At 36.5% G+C, this 17,939-nt stretch overlaps 1 non-coding gene across 1 annotated transcript; it reads left to right on the top strand.

Annotated features, from left to right (window-relative positions):
* The first annotated feature begins 414 nt into the window (after nt 1–414).
* Nucleotides 415–520, top strand: LOC123832859. The gene has a single exon (XR_006788121.1). It is a non-coding gene; the product is annotated as a U6 spliceosomal RNA (small nuclear RNA).
* Nucleotides 521–17,939: the final 17,419 nt, after the last annotated feature.

Raw genomic sequence — 17,939 nt, 5'->3', positions numbered from 1 at the left:
AGATAGTTTTTTCTATTTTCTTCTCTTATTTAGGCTAAAATTGCATAAACAGATAATTATAAAATGATATTTTGGGGACTACAACATATAAACTAATATATATGACAATAATATCACAAATGAATCAGAGGAAATAGAGCAAAGTTTCTCTATTCTACTAGAATTAAGTTAGCATTATCTGAAGTAGTGTTTTTAGTTAAAATATACTGTAATTCCTTCAGAACAACTAAAACTCATTGCAAAAATAAAATAAAAAATAAAATAAAAGGAATTAAAATAGTATACTAGAAATATTTACCATGAAAAAAGGTAGTAAAGGAAAAAAATAGAGGAATAAAAAGATGTGAGACATAGAAAACAAAAATGAGGAGATATAATACAACTACATCAATACCTATGTTAAAAATATTGATTGTTCACACTTTAGCAGCACATACACAAAAATGGCATGAGACAGAGAAGATTATCATGGGCGATATACAAAGATGATATACAAATTTATGAAGTGTTCCATTTTTTCAGCTAATAATTCATACGCAAAAGATTACATAATGAATTACTCCATTTATATAACATTATTAAATGAGAAAATTTTAGAAATAGTGGTCATATTAGTAGTTGCCAAGGGTTAGGGAGGGGCAAAGGTGGTTGTGTCAGGGAAGTAAGAGTGGTTACAAATGGGCAACATGAGGGATTCTTCTAGAGTTGGAACTGTTTGGTACAGTGGTATTGGATACACTAACGTACATGGGTGATAAAATTGTATAGAACTTAGTAAACTCACTGCCCTCCACACCCCATAACACATACAACACAAATGACTACAAATACAGCTAGGGAAACTTGAATAACAGCTATGAATTATATCAATGTCAATATTCAGTCTGTAACTGTAGTTTTGCAAAATATTAGCATTGGAAAAAAACTAAACAAAGTGTACCAGGGACCACTCTGTATTGTTTCTTTGACCTGCATGAGAATTTACAATTATCTCAATTAAAAATTCCATTGAAAAAGAGGAATAAATACTCAAATCAAAAGGCAAACAAGATCCAACAACTATATGCTATGTACAAGAGACACACTTAAAGATTCAAAGGTACAAATAAGTTTAAAGTAAAAGTATGAGAAAATACACAATGCAAATGGCAACTATAAGATGGATAAAGTCACTATAATAGTGACAAAATAGACTTTAAGACAAAAATATTACTACAAGCAAAAAAGGGCATTTTATAAGTATAAAGTACTATTCCAGTTAAAAGATAAATAAATACCATGTCTGTGATAGCATGACTGGTGTGTAAATCCCAGCTGAGTCACTCACCAGCAATGTGACTTCTGGCAAGTTACTTTATAAGCCCGTTTTTTTCAATTATGAATTGAGGTGTTAAGACCTCCTAGGGTTAATGTGAGGAATAAATGATTCTTGGCTCCATAGTACATAGTAGGTGCTTCATAAATAATAAAGATCTTTTTTACTGTGCAATATGTAATTTATGGCTTTCCTTTTATGTACACATATAAAAATTCCTTTTCAGTTGTGATTCTTAGCCAGCTTGTTGATAACCTAATCCTACTCATTATACCTTAGCATTGTAAGGACCTTGCTTGATTTCTAATGAAAAACTGAAAAAAGAGATGAAAGATAGAGGATGTGGACCCTTGGTTTATGTCTTTTTCAATTTGAAATTAACTTACATTAGCCATAATATTAAATAATAAGTGATATTTACTTCAGGGAAAAAAGATAATCTACCAGAGATATAATGTACAGTATGGTGACTAGTAAAAAATAAAATTTAATAAATAAAGTATAAATTAATAAGAAAGATAAACAATTAAAAACATGTACATGCCTAACAACAGAACTCAAAACTACATGAAGCAAAAACTGATGGGACTGAAAGGAGACATAGACAATTAAACAATAATAATGAAAGATTTTATAGCACACTTTATTTTATTTTATTTATTTATTTTTAGAGGGGAAAGGAGGGAGAGAGAGAGGAAACCATCAATGTATGGTTGCCTCTTGTGTGCCCCCCACTGGGGATCTGGCCTGCAACCCAGGCATGTACCCTCACTGGGAACTGAACCAATGACCCTTTACTTTATAGGCCAGCACTCAATCCACTGAGCCGCACCAGCCAGAGCTATAGCCCACTTTTAATAATGGATAAAACAATGAGACATAAAATAGAAAAGATATAGAAAAATTTAACAACACTATCAGCTAATCTGACCTAATTCACACCTATACAATACCCCACCCAACAACAAGGAATATACCTTCTTTCCAGTGCACATGGAACATTCTTGAGAACAGATGATATGCTAGACCATAAAACAATATGTGATAAACTTAAAAGGATTAAAATCCTATAAAGCATGTGCTGCAATCTCAAATTAAATTATAAATCAACAAAAAGAAATTTGAGAAATCAATAAATATTTGGAAATTAAACAGTATACGTCTAAATAATCAGTGTGCATAGGCTGGGGTGGGGGGAGTGATGGAGGTAAATGCAGACAACTGTACTTGAACAACAGTAAAATAATTTTAAAATATTTTAAACAGAATGAAAATTAAAATATGTCAAACTTTATGATACAGATCAAGCACTGTTTCAAGAGATATTTATAATTTCAAATGCCTATGTTAAAAGAAGAAAACTCTCAAATTAATAATCTAAGCTTCCACCTGAATAAATTAATTTTTAAAAAAGGGAAAACTAAGAAGTACAAAGCAGAATGGAGGATTGCGGTATAATCAACAGTATAATTACAGTATGGTTCAAAATGTCTATGCATGTTAACACATTTGGTGTATTGTATAGTGATCAACTTTAGATGGTTAAGTTTCTCCAGATATTCACTTTCTTTTTTATATCATTTGGTTGTTTTATCTAAATTTTACAATAAACATATATTAATAAGAAAAGGTAGTAAAGCTATTTCACTTTCTTTGAAAAATATTTAATGGGTTATTTTTTAAGCAAAGGGATTGAATCAAAATGTCATGTACCCCCATGAATGATGATTATTTGGAGTCCACAGTAGCTGTCAACATAAAAATTAATTAATTAATTAAAACTTTGCTCTTCAAAAGTCACCTTTAAGAAAATTTGAAGACAAACCACAGACTGAGAGAAAGTATTTGCAAATCACATATCTAACATTTGTATCTAGAATACATAAAGAACTCTTACAACACAACAATGAAAAGACAATTGAGTTAAAATTTTGACAAAAGATTTGAATAAATATTTCAGGAAAGAAACTATATAAAGAACTAATAAATACATACAAAATGCTCAATATCATTATTTATTAATAGAATTCAAATTATAACTATAGTGAGCTACCACTATACACCCACTAGAATGGCTGTAATCAAAAAGAACAGTAGTAAGTGTTGGCAAGAATGTACATAAACTAGATCTTCACAGTGTGTTGGTGAGATGCAACTACTTTGGAAGACAGTATAGCACTTTCTTTAAAAATTTGAACATAACTTTACCATATAACCCACTGGTCCCAATCCTAGTTATCTATCCAAGAGACATAAATGCATACACTCTCATATAAACTTGCACATGAATGTTCATATCACTATTGTTTATAACAGCCAAAAGATAGGAACAATATAATATCCACCAACTAAGAATGGAGAAACAAATGCATATCCATACAGTAGAAACCTGTCAGTCAACAAAATGGAATGAAGTACATATACATGCTACAACATGGCTGAACTTCAGAAACATTATGCTAAGTTAAAGAAGCCAGACCCAGAACACCACACATGGCATGATTTCATTGGGACTAAATGTTCAGAAAAGTAAATCTATAAAGACAAAGAATAGGTTAATGATTTCCTGTGGCTGGGGATGAAAAGATTATAAATAGGTATAAAGGATCTTTTAGGGGTGATGGAAATGTTCTAAAACTGGGTTGTGATGATAATCAACTCTATAAATTCAAGAATCATTGAATTGTTCATTCAAGAATCACTGAATCGTACACTCATAAAGGGTGAATTTCTATAAATTCACTGCTTAAAAAATAAACACAACCATAATAATAAAAAGTTAACCCTAAATAAATTATTAATAAGAATGTTAAGCAACCCAGGACAGCTTAGAGTGGACGAGTTTAATAGAAACAACAGCCTGAAGGAAAGAAATTAATTCCTAGAAGCAGAAGGCTGACAAATTCAGAGACCCCACAGGGAGTAAGAGAGGCACATCCCTGTGCTTCCCATATCAGGTGGCTTTGGGGAGGGTGCAACTCTATCCAATCACTGCACCTACAACTCCCAATCTTATTTCTTTAGGAAAGGAAACTAGAGTTCAAAGTATAATATATGCTATTCTGAAAATCTTAAAAACTGTGTACCTATTGAGGGAGCCTTGATTTTCAAACAAGTGCTTCAAACTAAGATATCAGATGTCATTCTAGATAAAAGACCAATAGTGAATATTGAGGCTAAGGAGAACTCAGTGAAACCATACCCATTTTCTACACTGATAACAGGCCCATTTGACTCATTGCTAATTTCCTTCTACACACACATAACAGATCAATAACCAATTTTCATAGATCATTATAATAGCTGTTATTTATCAGACACTTATTGTGTGTTATCAGGCATTATAGTAAGGCTTTAATCCTCTCAACAAACATAACTTTTTGAGGCAGGATCTATCTTTATTCCCCAATTTACAGATGAGGAATCTGAGGCCCAAAAAGGCTGTGAAACTTTCCATGGTCAGGAAGCTGATCATTATGGAGCTTAGATTCTTTTCTATGAGTCTTCCAACCACAAAGGCCACTCTCTAGGGTGATGTTACTCACACTTTCTTTTTAACCCCAACCTAGATTTAAAAATATATTATACATCATAACCCAGATGAAGTTCCATGAAACAATATTTACATTTACTATGCATAATACACACTGATATTTTTATACTATTTATCTTATTTTACTTTTTAATATCTTGGGCAATACCACTAAATGCTTTTCATGACATATTAGTGAATCACCACACACAATTTTAAAAAATAGTACTATTCATAAAACCTGTATATGTCACATTCAGATGAGACTTTAGAGAAACTTTCAAAATCTCTACAGACCTACCTGTCAAAGTCAAGTGCCTGCCAGTCTGATCATCCACCCACTCTACAATGCTTCATCTGGTGACAGAGGAAGTAGGAAATGAGATTTAAGTGCCCAAGTGAGTCACCCAGAGGACAGGTATACTCAAGGGCACATTAAGCCATAACTTGGTCATGGGGAAGGTGAGAAAAGAGAAAAGCAATCCACTTGCCTGAATGAAGTATGCCATCAAAGAATCCTTAGCAACATACCCACACACCAAGAGATTCTAAGAAAAATCTCATATTTTCCTACAAGTAAAATATCATAGGTAGATCAATATCAAATTCATCTTACCTTGACACCACCTCAAGACACTTTAGGGGGGCTGTGAGATCTCAGACCTGGCATATTATAGTACTCACACCTTCTATTCACACCAATAGCATAAAACTCAGATCCCAAATTTAGAGATACCAGAAGTTTTTTCTGTTTGATTTATAATTAAAAGTTTGTGGATTTTATCTGAACAACTTCATCAAGTAAAAAGTTTTAAACATATTTCTACTTTATTAAAGTGAAGACATAAACCCTAGGCATTTTTTGTTTGTTCCCTGCATCATTCTGGCATTATCTTGTGTTATTTAAGGACAGTTCTTTTCATTAATTCTTGCAGACTTCGCCACAATTCATTACTCTACAATGGTACCTCTATTTGCTTAGATTTTCTGCAGATGTAAGCACTCAGACTGATCAGAAAGGTGAAGACAGGATTAGGGAAGCCCATACTGAAGATCTTAAATGTGTAGTCTCAATTCTTTTCTTGATCAGGGACATTACATTGGAAGACTTAAGAAGTGAGGCTACAGGAGGCACAGCATTGTGGACAGCCTATTATTAAGGCTTTGTTAAGAATTACTCCTTTTTCTTCTGTCTTTAACCATTGCATTCCTAAGAGGACTCCTTTGTAAAGGCCCTGCTTCAAAGTAGACTTTTAAAATCTAGGTGGCTGTGAGGCAGCACAGATCTAACTTTTCCAAATCAGAACTTCTGACTGCCAGCCATGATACCCTCTCTTCACTCCTGTCTTTCCATTATCAGAAAAAGTCACCCCTTCATCCTACTCACTTTAGCCTAAAATCTAGAGGCCATGCTTAATTCCTTCTCTTCCATCATTAACCCCGATATACAATCCACTAGCAAGTGCTATCACTCTGCTTCCAAAATAGATCTTAAATCTATTCACTTTTCCCTATCTCCCTGCTCATAAGGCATTATTTACTCCCACCTGAGCTACTGCAATAGCTCTTAAACTGATGTCCTTGTTTTTGGCTTTAACCCCTCTAATCCATTCTCTACTCAGTAGATAGATCTTAAAAACAATTTGAAACAGATCATGTCTTTTCCCTACTTAAAATCCTAAATAGATTTCACTGCAGTTAGAATACCTTTGTTCCACAAGGTTTTATAAAGGTTGACCCTTGGCCACATCTCCCAATGATTTGCTTCCCACTGTCCCCCATTTCTTTACTACACTTGAGCCACACTGGCTTTCTTACTTGTTTTCAAATATACTATCCTCATTACCACCTAAGGGCATCTGCACCTATTGTTTCCTCTGCCTGGAACACTGTTCCCCCAGATGTTCACATAGTTAGTTCCATTCTGGCCTCAGCTCAAATGTCAACTTCTCAGAGAACCCTTCTGTGACCACCCTGTCTAATGCTACTCACCCACCCCTGCACTATCACATTATTCTGTTCCATTTTCTTTGTAACACTTACCGCTACTTGAAATAATTTTTTGCTGAATTGTTTATTGTTTGTCCCCTTCAATGGAATGCAAACTCCATGGAAGCAGGAACTGCTGTCTCTCTCATTCATTATTGTATTACACTGCTGAGAAAAGTGCTTGGCACCTAAAGGACATTCAATTAACAGTCACTGAATGAATTGGCATGCCTCACCATTTCTGACTTCCTTTTGTACATTGACTAATGTACAAATAATATAAGCTAGCAATCAATTGTTTTAAGTAAGCTCTTTTCCAATGTCTTCCTTAATAACATCAAGGATATTAAAACTATGAAAATCTAACTCGCCCTGGCTGGCGTAGCTCTGTGGATTGAGCGTGGGCTGCGAACCAAAGTGTTGCAGGATCGATTCCCAGTCAGGGCACATGCCTGGGTTGCAGGCCATGGCCCCCGGCAACCGCACATTGATGTCTCTCTCTCTCTCTCTCTCTCTCTCTCTCTCTCTCTCTCTCTCTCTCTCTCTCTCTCTCTCCCTTCCCTCTCTAAAAATAAATAAATAAAATCTTAAAAAAAAAAAAGAAAATCTAACTCTGAGGAATTAATTCTACCCTTATCTACTCTGGCTCATTTATGCTTCTTATCATAATTCATTGATTCAAAAAATACTCACTGAGTAATTACCAAAATCCAGGTACTGTGCTAACTATAGGTACATCACCCAATAGGAACCTTCAGTCTTTACTTTTGTTAGTGACTGGTGAGAACTGTATATGCGGTACAGCCAAACACCAATTACAATTATATATTTAAAAAGATAGCTACTTAAATTTAATATTGGATAATCAATCAGAAGGCTGGTGATAATATCCTGTTACTTAGAAGGAACTTTATATTAATAGGAAGGTTGATTTTTCTGTTAACAAAAACTAAATAAGAACTATATAGAAGAAAGCTATACTACTCAAATGTAACTATGTGGAGGGAAGATAGAATGCAGAGCTGATTTTCCATCAAAGGTTAAAAAAAGGTAGAATTTTTTTGAAACCCACAGCACATAATTTACTGTATGAAAATACAAGCAGCCAGTTCTTAGAGCTAGAACAGCACAATTAATGCATCTGTTTCTATTACAAACCAGTCTTGGTTTAGTCATAAACATTCAAGAAGTTATTAAAATTTCACAAAACCTTTGAACAAAAGAGCTAGGAGAAAACTTGGCACTCAAGTTGTCTGTCTATTGTCCTCAATTTATACATGAGGTCACTGCAGCCAGGCCATGTCAAGTGGCTTATCCAACGTTTCACAGTGAGTTAAGTGGCCAAGTTAGAACTCACAGTCAGGTTTCCTGGCCCATTGGCTCTGAAAGACATAGTGTTTTGTCTATCCAATTATCCATCCCACTGTCTTCTCCATTTTCTACTTCCCTGCTTATAAAGCCCTGATTTGTTCAAGAAATAGGCAGACATTTTGTGATTTCAAAGAGAAAAGTCTCCTTTCTTAGCCTCAGTAAATAAATCATTATTGGACTAAGTGGTCCTCTCATGTCCTATGGTCAGTATTGGTCTATGATGGGCCTGTGACATATTTCTAGCCAATGAGATCTAAAGGATGCCTGGACTGGTCACTGACACCAGGACTCTGGTTTCTCCTCAGGAATAAAGATCTGGCCCTTGCTAGTCTTCTGATAATGTATCACTTCCCCTTTTCCCCTGAAATAGACAAAGCCTCGGAGGATAAAAAAAATTCCCTTTCAACTTTCTTTCTGCCTTGAAGTCAGATGTGACACTTAGAAATGCTGCAGTTCCTCTGCAAACATAAGGCAACAAGTCAAGTAAGCATAACAGAAATGGAAAAGGGCCAAGGTTGCTTAAACACCAGTGTTCAGCCACTTCCAGACTTCTTGATAAGTGAGGAAAAGTAACTTCTTATCTCTTTAAGCCACTGTTGTCCAATCTAGACTTCCAAACTTTGATCTTAGGAGTTGTACAAAGTGTGTTGCTTTCTCTCAAGGGTCAAGGAAAGTGGAGGGATAAAGAGATATAGAAAGAATATGCCATCGCAGGTCCTCATCCCTAACTTGAAGCCAAGCAGCCCTTTTCCATCAGATTCACTTACTGAACTACTCCTTAACTGTTACAAAGTTGAAATTACATTTGGCCCTTTGAAGGCAACCATGAGGCTGATGTGGTCCCCAGTGAAAATTAGTTTGACACCCCTGCCTCAGTGATTCCTCTTTAAAGAGCTAAACCATCCTTCTTTTGTTGCTCAGCAAATGGCCTATGTTTCTCATTATCCTAGTCATTTCTCATTATTTTACTCAGAGCACTACACAGCATGAGGCTCATTATACAGATAAGGTGCTTCATTGGCCAGGACTTCTTTGCACCACCAGCTACTTATTTGCATGTGCTTTATACCCATTGCCCAATCATCCTTAGCTTGCCTTTGAGAAGCAGATTGCTGAATAGGGTGTGGGCTCCAACTATGTGGAGGCTGGGGGTATAATTATAAAAGGTATTAGAATGACAACTGACCATAAAAAATGCTAGAATCAACTATTCATCTCTTTCTTAATTTCACTATTCATCTTGGATCCTGTTTGTCAATGAGGCTATCAGAACTTAGACCTGAATCACAATTGAACAATTTGAAAACTTTCTTGTCAAAATTACTTCACCTGCACTGAGTCTGTTGTTCCTGAGGAATTCTCGCCCACTGCCAGTGATAACAACCTCCAGGAAAATATATGGGGCCCAGCCAAAGAAGTTAATACTGAATGTGTCAGTAGAGATTTCACTTAACCACTTGCAAGAAAACAGAACATCTTGTGAACAGAAGCCACTTACTAATCCTTGAAGCTTAAGTATTTAGTTAGGGCTGTAACTCTTAGGTACTCAATACTTGTTTTCCCATCTTATACAGCTCTTAAACAGTTCAAAAGTCACCTCTTCAACAAGCCTGTCTCATAGCCCCTGGGAGAAAGCAAGTAGTCCCATTATATAGTCTCATGCACTTTACACATTTTCTTCAAAAACTGTTCTTAATTATGCATGTGTATTTACTTCATTAATATCAGCATTTCTATCAATAGACTCTACACTGCTCACACATAGATCAGGCTTAGAGGCACTGAATATATATAGTACATCACCTGTATATTATATGTGTCTTGACCATCTGTAAATTCTCTTTGCATGAGTCTCTCTCTAATCAGGTTCTTTGTCCATTTTTAAGTTGGATTGCTTTGGGGTTTTTTTTTGTGTTGAGTTATATGAGTTCTTTACAAATTTTGGATATTAACCCCTTATCAGATGCATCATTGATAAATATGTTCTCCCATTCAGTGGGTTGTGTTTTCATTTTGTTGATGGTTTCCTTTGCTCTTCAAAACTTTTGAGGATGCAGGCTTCAAGCGGGTTACACAGCATAAACAGATGCAGTATAGCTTGTTTCGGTTATTTTCCTTCCCCTAGATTCCTGGCTGAGACTGAGCTTGAAGCTGCCAGGCTAGGGACACTCTCCTCAAGGCTCATGTCACCATTCTTGAAAAGTTTACATTAGTAATTGAGATCAAGGAACTCTGTTTAAGAAAAGGCTTGCATAGATCAAATTTTCCTGGCTCATAAGTAAACAGCCCTAGTAAAGCATACATCCTTATCTGGGAGAAACCAGAGTCAGTGACCAGTCCATGTGCCCTTAAACAATGCCCACACCCTTAGATCTCTAGTGGAGGGGAAATTCCATTCCTTATAGTGGCAGATGAATAACCATTCTCCACTCTTTAGTCCCAAGAGGAGAGTTGATACTGGTCATGCTTGGTAATGTTTATTATTATATCTATTTGACAATGTCTGAGGACCAACCAATGGATGGAAATGGGAAGAGCAAGATCAGTGTAGGCTCAGAAGTCAATTTCAAGGCTCCTAGTGAATGAGATAAGTTCATCCTATTCTAAGTGAACCCACATATGAAATTCATATTTCTGTTTTTTATGGTCAGTTTTCATTCTAATACCTTTCACAATTGTACCCCCAGCCTCCACATAGTTGGAGCCCACACCCCTATTCAGCAATCTGCTTCTCAAAGGCAAGCTAAGGATGATTTTGCAATGGGTATAAGCACACACAAATAAGTAGCTGGTGGTGCAAAGAAGTCCTGGCCAATGAAGCACCTTATCTGTATAATGAGCCTCATGCTGTGTAGTGCTCTGAGTAAAATAATGAGAAATGACTAGGATAATGAGAAACATAGGCCATTTGCTGAGCAACAAAATGGGGCCAATTAGAGTGTCAGACAATGCCAGTTTGCATTGTTTATAATAGATCTGGGGCGAAATATACCATTTATCTGGACTTGTGCCTTTCTTTGGAGAACAGTTCCAAAACTGTTTTAGATGTATGAGTTTTACATCTGTCAACATCTGCTCTACATTTCATATCTTGCTCTGGCTACTGAAATGTTAGGGCTACTTTCATAGGAGTGTTATTATATGGAACAGAGTATTGCCAACTTGTATTATTGTATATTATTTTGGACACTGAGATGCATTTTTATTTTATGGATGCATCTTAGATTTCAGAAGGATTCTTATGTAATGTTTACTCAAATGCAGTGCCAGATCACCTGATCTCAATGAGGAAAAATCTCAATTTGGAAAAAGAAATTTAAGCAATTATTTGATACATAACTTCTTTCACAGTAAGATTTCTCTGTTAAGTCCTCAAGTGTATATTAAATGTGATTAAGTTGGTAGCGATTTGTCTTACAACTTTTCAAGAACCCCTTTACTGAAAATGAGGTTATTAAGAATGAACTACCAGTTACAGGATCCCACTATAGAGTGTAATTGTGAATGTAATTCTAGCAAAGCGTTTGATTAAACAAGGGCCACCAAAGAAGTGAAATATTGTATATAGAAAGGCTTAGCAAACCTCTAGCAAAGAGCAAGGAATAGGGAATGGAAGGGTAAAAGTAGAGAGAGAAGATAAAGAGTAGTGTGAAGGGTGAGTTCGACTAAAAGCCAGGTGATACTACCTTGGTGTCATTGGTCAGTTACCTGGAGATTTTTGGGCCGCACAAGCTAGGCTGATGGGAAAAGCTGTTCTCTGGGGCCTGTGCCTGTCAAAGCTGCTCTTTCAGATTAGATGGTTGTAGCAGAATCCTTGTGGCCCCAACCTCCTTGGAGATGCATGGAGCTTTTTCAACAAAGACAAAGACTCTCTTTCATGATGAGGAATAGTGAGAACCACAAAGGGAACCAGGAAAGAGCACTCATCTAGCTCAAGAAGGCATTAGAGAAAAAAATCTGTAGAGCAAAAGCAAGTGAATAATGGAATTTTTGAAAATCACTGCATACAAAAAAAGCTGGAAGGTGACTGATATTATGGTGATAAAATTTGGAATATTATTTTCTTTTTACAAATTTCCTGTCATGTGATTATATTGTAAGTTTTGCATCTTAAGAGAAAGTAAGGTCATTCCAGTAAATTGAGTGTGTCTGAGTGTGTGGACTTGTAATCAGAGACTCTGAGATCAAACTCAGTTCTGTTACCAACTACCTATAGAATGTAGCACTAGTTACTTAACCCCTCCCTGCCTTGGTTTCTTCATGTTAAAAACTGAAACCAACAGTTTCAGTCTATACCATAAGTTTCTGTTCCTGTGTTTAACAGTGCTGGAACTGAGCATACTTTCTTGTCCCCATGTTATAAAACACCACGAACAAGCAAAAAATAAGTTACTTGCTCCAAGAAATAATAGTTTCTACAAGCTATGGCTGTTAACTAACTAAAGTAGCTTACTTATGAAGATGAAGGGCTTAATCATAAAGATTTGTTCAAAACCCCCCTTTTTTTTGCTATATTCACAATCCAAAGCTATTATACCATAAACTTGGCCCCATCTCAACCAGTTTCCCACCTTGCAAAATCCACCTTAAAATCACCCAGCTGAGGCACTAAAACTCTTCAAAGATCCTCTACAACTTGCTTATGAGACACTACTAAAACTCTCAAGATGGTGTTCTCCCTTACTGCAATGAATCTGATAAACTACTTTGCTTGATAGCAGATTTTCTTGGGAGTTTTTTGAGGACTTGACAATATGAAAAAGAAAATGGTTGGACACTATATTCTTGGAAATCACTTTTACATTTCACTATCTCAAATTCATGCTAGTGACATTTTCTTTTTCTTGGCTCTGTTTTATCCATGGATTCAGCCACTTCTACAATTTTTTTCATGTTTTACTTTTTTATTTTACTCTCTTTAACTTGAAAGTGCAATATAAGCTGGACATTTCAGAGGAACAACTTCTGACAGGTGAGCTCTGACCAACGTGGCTCAGTTGGTTGGGCAGAAGGTTGCTGGTTCGATTCCCAGTCAGGGCACATTTCTACTTTTGGGGCATGCACAAGAAGCAGCCAATCTATGTTTCTCTTTCACATCGATATTCCTCTCCCTCTCTTCTTCTGTCCCTTGAAAGAAATAATGAAAGAAAGAAAGAAGAAGAAAAGAAGAAAGAAAGAAAGAAAGAGAAAGAGAGAGAGAGAGAGAGAGAGAGAGAGAGAGAGAGAGAGAGAGAAAGTGAGAAAGAGAAAGAAAGAAACTGGATTTCAAACCTACCAATATAAGGACAGAGGGGATTAATACCCAGCACTTGTTTCATAAATGTCTTAGTTTAGTATTCTTCTCTGTTTTGACACCATTTTTGCACTGGTTGATCAGGGATGTAATGACAGGAGGGATAATGGCAGAACTAATTAGGATATCTGAATATCAATTTTTCTTTGATGAAAGAAAGTGTAATGAACACACAGGTTATTTTATGTAAATACAAACCTGATAAATCTGGGTTTTCTAGCCCTCATCATAAGATTCATCCACAGTCAGCTACATAATTTGTGAGGCCCAGTGCACAATGAACATGCAGGGTCCTTTATTCAAAAAGCAGGAGGAAAATACTGTTAAAGGTACTAAAGAACAAAGGTTTTTCCCTTTCTTCCATAGTCTCTCTTTTGACTTTCATGGTGTTTTTTATCTGCTATTTAATGTGGTTCTAAATAAAAAAATAAACAATTAAATTACTAGCATAAATTTTATTATGTATCTTTATATTGCACAATTCTAAATGCAATTGACAGTTTTAAGTGCAAATCAAATATAAGGACATTTAACTCATATGTAGAATCATCAAATTACCCAGTTTGTATTTTGTACTTTGTACATGTATATGTTATCAAAATGGCAGAAATGCTGCACAATAGCAACTCAACCATTGTTATTTAATTTCTTAAAGCACACACAGTCTACCAATGCTTTCTACCACTGGCTTACTGATGAGTAAGGAAGGCCTGAAAGGAAAGGAAAAGGGTTGCCCTATCATTTCCTTTCCTTCTAAGTTATCATTTTCTCCAAGAGTGGTTGGCTAATACAGGTAAGTGACATGAATACAAAAGGATATGACAGGGCTCTTTGGTCATTCCTGTTTCTTTGAATGTATTGCTTTCTTTGTGTTCAAAGCAAGTTCTGATTTATGTGGGAAACTTGGCCTCTTGGGACTGTCAGCAACCCCACTTACTCAGCTATAGACATCACAGATTTATTTTATATTTGCTTTGAGTCTCACTGAACTCCTATGCATCACAGGTCCATTGGAATTTTGTGCTCAGGTAGCATCACAAAAACTATACATGAATGACACAGCAAGAAACAGTGGGCATACATATTGCATGTATCTCCTCAGCTCACACACATGCTTTGTTATTTTTTGGACTTTGTTTATAAAACATAAGTTTAAAGATCATATTATTTAGGATTTGAAGATGGCAATAGCAGACATTAAACCAAGTCCTGGGGCCCTTTTTGAAAGTGAAGCCCTGTGGGACTACACAGGTTACATGTTCATAAAGCAGGTCCCGGAGCCATCATAACATGATATCTTATCAAAAAAAAAAACAACACAAAATATGACTCAAAAAATCTGTAAAAATCAAGTTTGTTTTTACTGAAATTTTCTTGAGACTCCTAAGGAAAAGGTGTCAAAGCATATTACCAAGTAAATTTCCCCAAAAATCTTTTTTAAGTTTCTCTCTCACCAAATATCTTCTGTTTTGGACAGTTGCTATGTTGACTCTGGCCCCAGGAGCTGCAGGCCATTCCAGGATGAATAAGGGAGAGAATAAGGGATGAGTAAGGGACAACCAGTAGGGGTGGATTTATGGATATATTTCCCCACTTCATCAGAATGGTTAGCCTATTGTTTGTTTAATAAACATATAATACAACTGAATTTATTTGTATAAGTTTGAGGTATCAGGGTGGGGTTGAAGGGAAAACATAAACTATCAGATTATCTTAGGATGATGATACACAGAAGTTGATCAGCAGCCCCAAGGTGAGTGGTGTCATTGGGATTTGAGCCCAACTCTCTGCCTCTGAATATGGTCTCTTAATACTTGATTATGCTGGTCCTCATAAAAGGGAAGAAGGCAACTACTGAGCACCTACTCTGTGACCAACATATATAAGATACTTTAAAAACAATGTGATAGAAGTGTTACTTTTTCCCATTTTCCTGATAGGACACTGAGACTCCATGAGTCTAATCCCTCCTCAAGGTCACATAGCAAGTAAGTTACAACACTAGCACCTTGAAGCTTTAGGCTCATTTCTGAGTCCAAAGTTCATAATGTCTCCCCAATTTGTATAGGGCTAGGGGAGAACCCAGGCCTCCTAGCTTCCACTTCATTGATCTTTCCAGAATACCAGGCTGATGCCATCACTAAGTTGATAGATAGGTTGATAGACTCTTAAAGGCTGTTTTCTGCTTGTGCATGTGAAGGAAAAGCAATTCCACCATTCACCTCTTTGATTCAGTTTCTGACCATTAATGCCCCTTCCTCAGTTATCTTTTCTCTACTTTGCCACTCCCCAAGACATTTTCTGTGGCAGGTGGGGCATACAGGTGAGAACATCCAGGAATGAAGATAAAAGAGTACCATAACTACATTTTCTTCCTTGTTGTCCTGCTCCAAGCTCTGTTGGGGTATTTCTTCAAACAGGTTTAGTGATTTCTCACCACAAGAATTTGCTGAGTTAGTTCAATGGAAATAGTCTGAACTTATATGGGATTTTAATTTTAGCTGCTGACATTTAATCCAGATAGGTTAGAATTTTTGTGCTGGTAGCCAAAGGCTATTTGAAAACTTCTGGAGCAGAAATAAGTTACTTTCTTTAGAATAAATTGTCTAATAAAAACAAAGATGTATTACTTCTAGTTTTTAAATATGACAATTCATACTTAATGTATAATGATCTATAAACTTTGTGAAAGGCCTACTTTTATATCTTCATGCCTGAAGGAATGAATGAGGTGAGGGTGAGGAAAGGAGAGAGAAGATAACTCTGCTGGGAGCACCAATGAAATCTGTGAGGTAAAAGTATTCCTAGGCCTCAGCCTCTGGGATTTGTCTGAGTATTTTGAATGCTCAGGTGTCTTCACAGGTGTCTCTCAACAGACTAGAGTGGGAAGTTTTTTCTCAAATAACATGCCCCTACATGAAAAACTGGTCACAGTGGGAGAGTGACCAGAGAGGGAAAACCATCCCTAGGAAACTCTTATTTTAGACTGCTGGGATTCTGAGGAAGAATGGCCAACGTGCAGAGTGAGAAGGAGATAGATGACTTCTCAGGCTCTTCCTCTTTACATGTCTCTGGGTGACTATACTGGCTTGTCTGTTTAAATGTAAGCACTTAGAGTTTTGCCTATGGGTATTCTTTGGTCACAGGCATCTGCTTGCTTTGTACCAGGGGCATGTAAAAAATGCCAGTGAGGTAATTTCCCCAGCAGCCCTGCACAATGACTGATGAGAGTTGGTGGACAAATACCTCATCTTCCTAGCCCCTTGTCAGGAAAAACTCTGAGGTATGTTCCATCCTATCTCCTGGAGTTCCCTAGCAAGATTGAGCTCCATTCACCCACAGTGATAACCAGCTCACTAACACTTCTTTTACTGGCTGCCTCCTCTTCTCATCTCACCTCCCTTTCCCCTACTGGTGCTTCTTGGATCACCTCCCAAATAAAAGACTGGTACTTGAAGTCCTGTCCTCAAGGCTGACTTCTGGGGGAGCCAATAATAAAACAGAACCATTACAGCCAAAATGACAAAAACCCAGAGAGTATCTTGGTGTTCCAAGTGCGACTGAAGGTCTCAATGCTGCCAGAGGAAATCAGCTCCCCCCTTAGTGGGGAACTCTGGTAGACCTTGTTTTCTTTCTGTGGTTTCCAAGGTAAAGGGCAAAGCTGCCTGGAGTTCAGGGGAAGTTCTTCGTGCACTTGTAGTTCTGTTAGGTGTTAGTAGATTCAAATTCATCATGGGGTGCTGCAAGAGATAAGAAAATGGTAAATCTCAATCTCTACCTTTTTGTAGTTTATAATCCTGACAGGTATAATAAGACAGTGTTCAAATAATTCCCATGCATGGTGGAAACAAGAAAGAAGACTCTCCCCATGATTTGAGTGTTGACACCCAGGATTTCTTTAGGCATCTGAGCTGTTAACTTGAGGCAATTAGAAATAAACAGGGTCAAAAATTGCTTTCAGTAAATGGCACTGTTATGGAAAAAGCAACTTATTAGTCATAGAAAATAATGAGGCCATGATGGTTCATATTCAGAAGACCCACATAAAATTGTTGGTAATGAATGACTAAGTGGCAGAAATGTCAACTGAGAAATATATTCCTGGAGTTTATATTCAAAAGAAGTCACTTTATTTTAGGCAAATAGACCAAAAGAAAGCTGTATTTTTTAAGTGAATTCATATAGTACCTTTCATCTAAGAAGCCTGAGGCATTTCACATATATTATCTCATATCTTTTATAACATCCCAGTGGAAATATGTATTCTTAACTTTCTATTGTCATTGGACTGAATTTTTGCATACTGTTTTTCCTGGGAGTGAATGGAGCTGCATCATTACATAAGAAGATATTAGATGGAAGTCACTCACAACTTGCTACTGAATGAGTTTATTATAATAGCTCAATACTCTGACTTCCCTTTAGGAAATCATTTTGCT

The sequence above is a fragment of the Phyllostomus hastatus genome, unplaced genomic scaffold (genome assembly GCF_019186645.2).
Source record: "Phyllostomus hastatus isolate PE091 unplaced genomic scaffold, TTU_PhHast_1.1 phas_scaffold_200, whole genome shotgun sequence".
Taxonomy (NCBI): Eukaryota; Metazoa; Chordata; class Mammalia; order Chiroptera; family Phyllostomidae; genus Phyllostomus; species Phyllostomus hastatus.
This window is presented reverse-complemented; position numbering and strand designations above follow the sequence as displayed.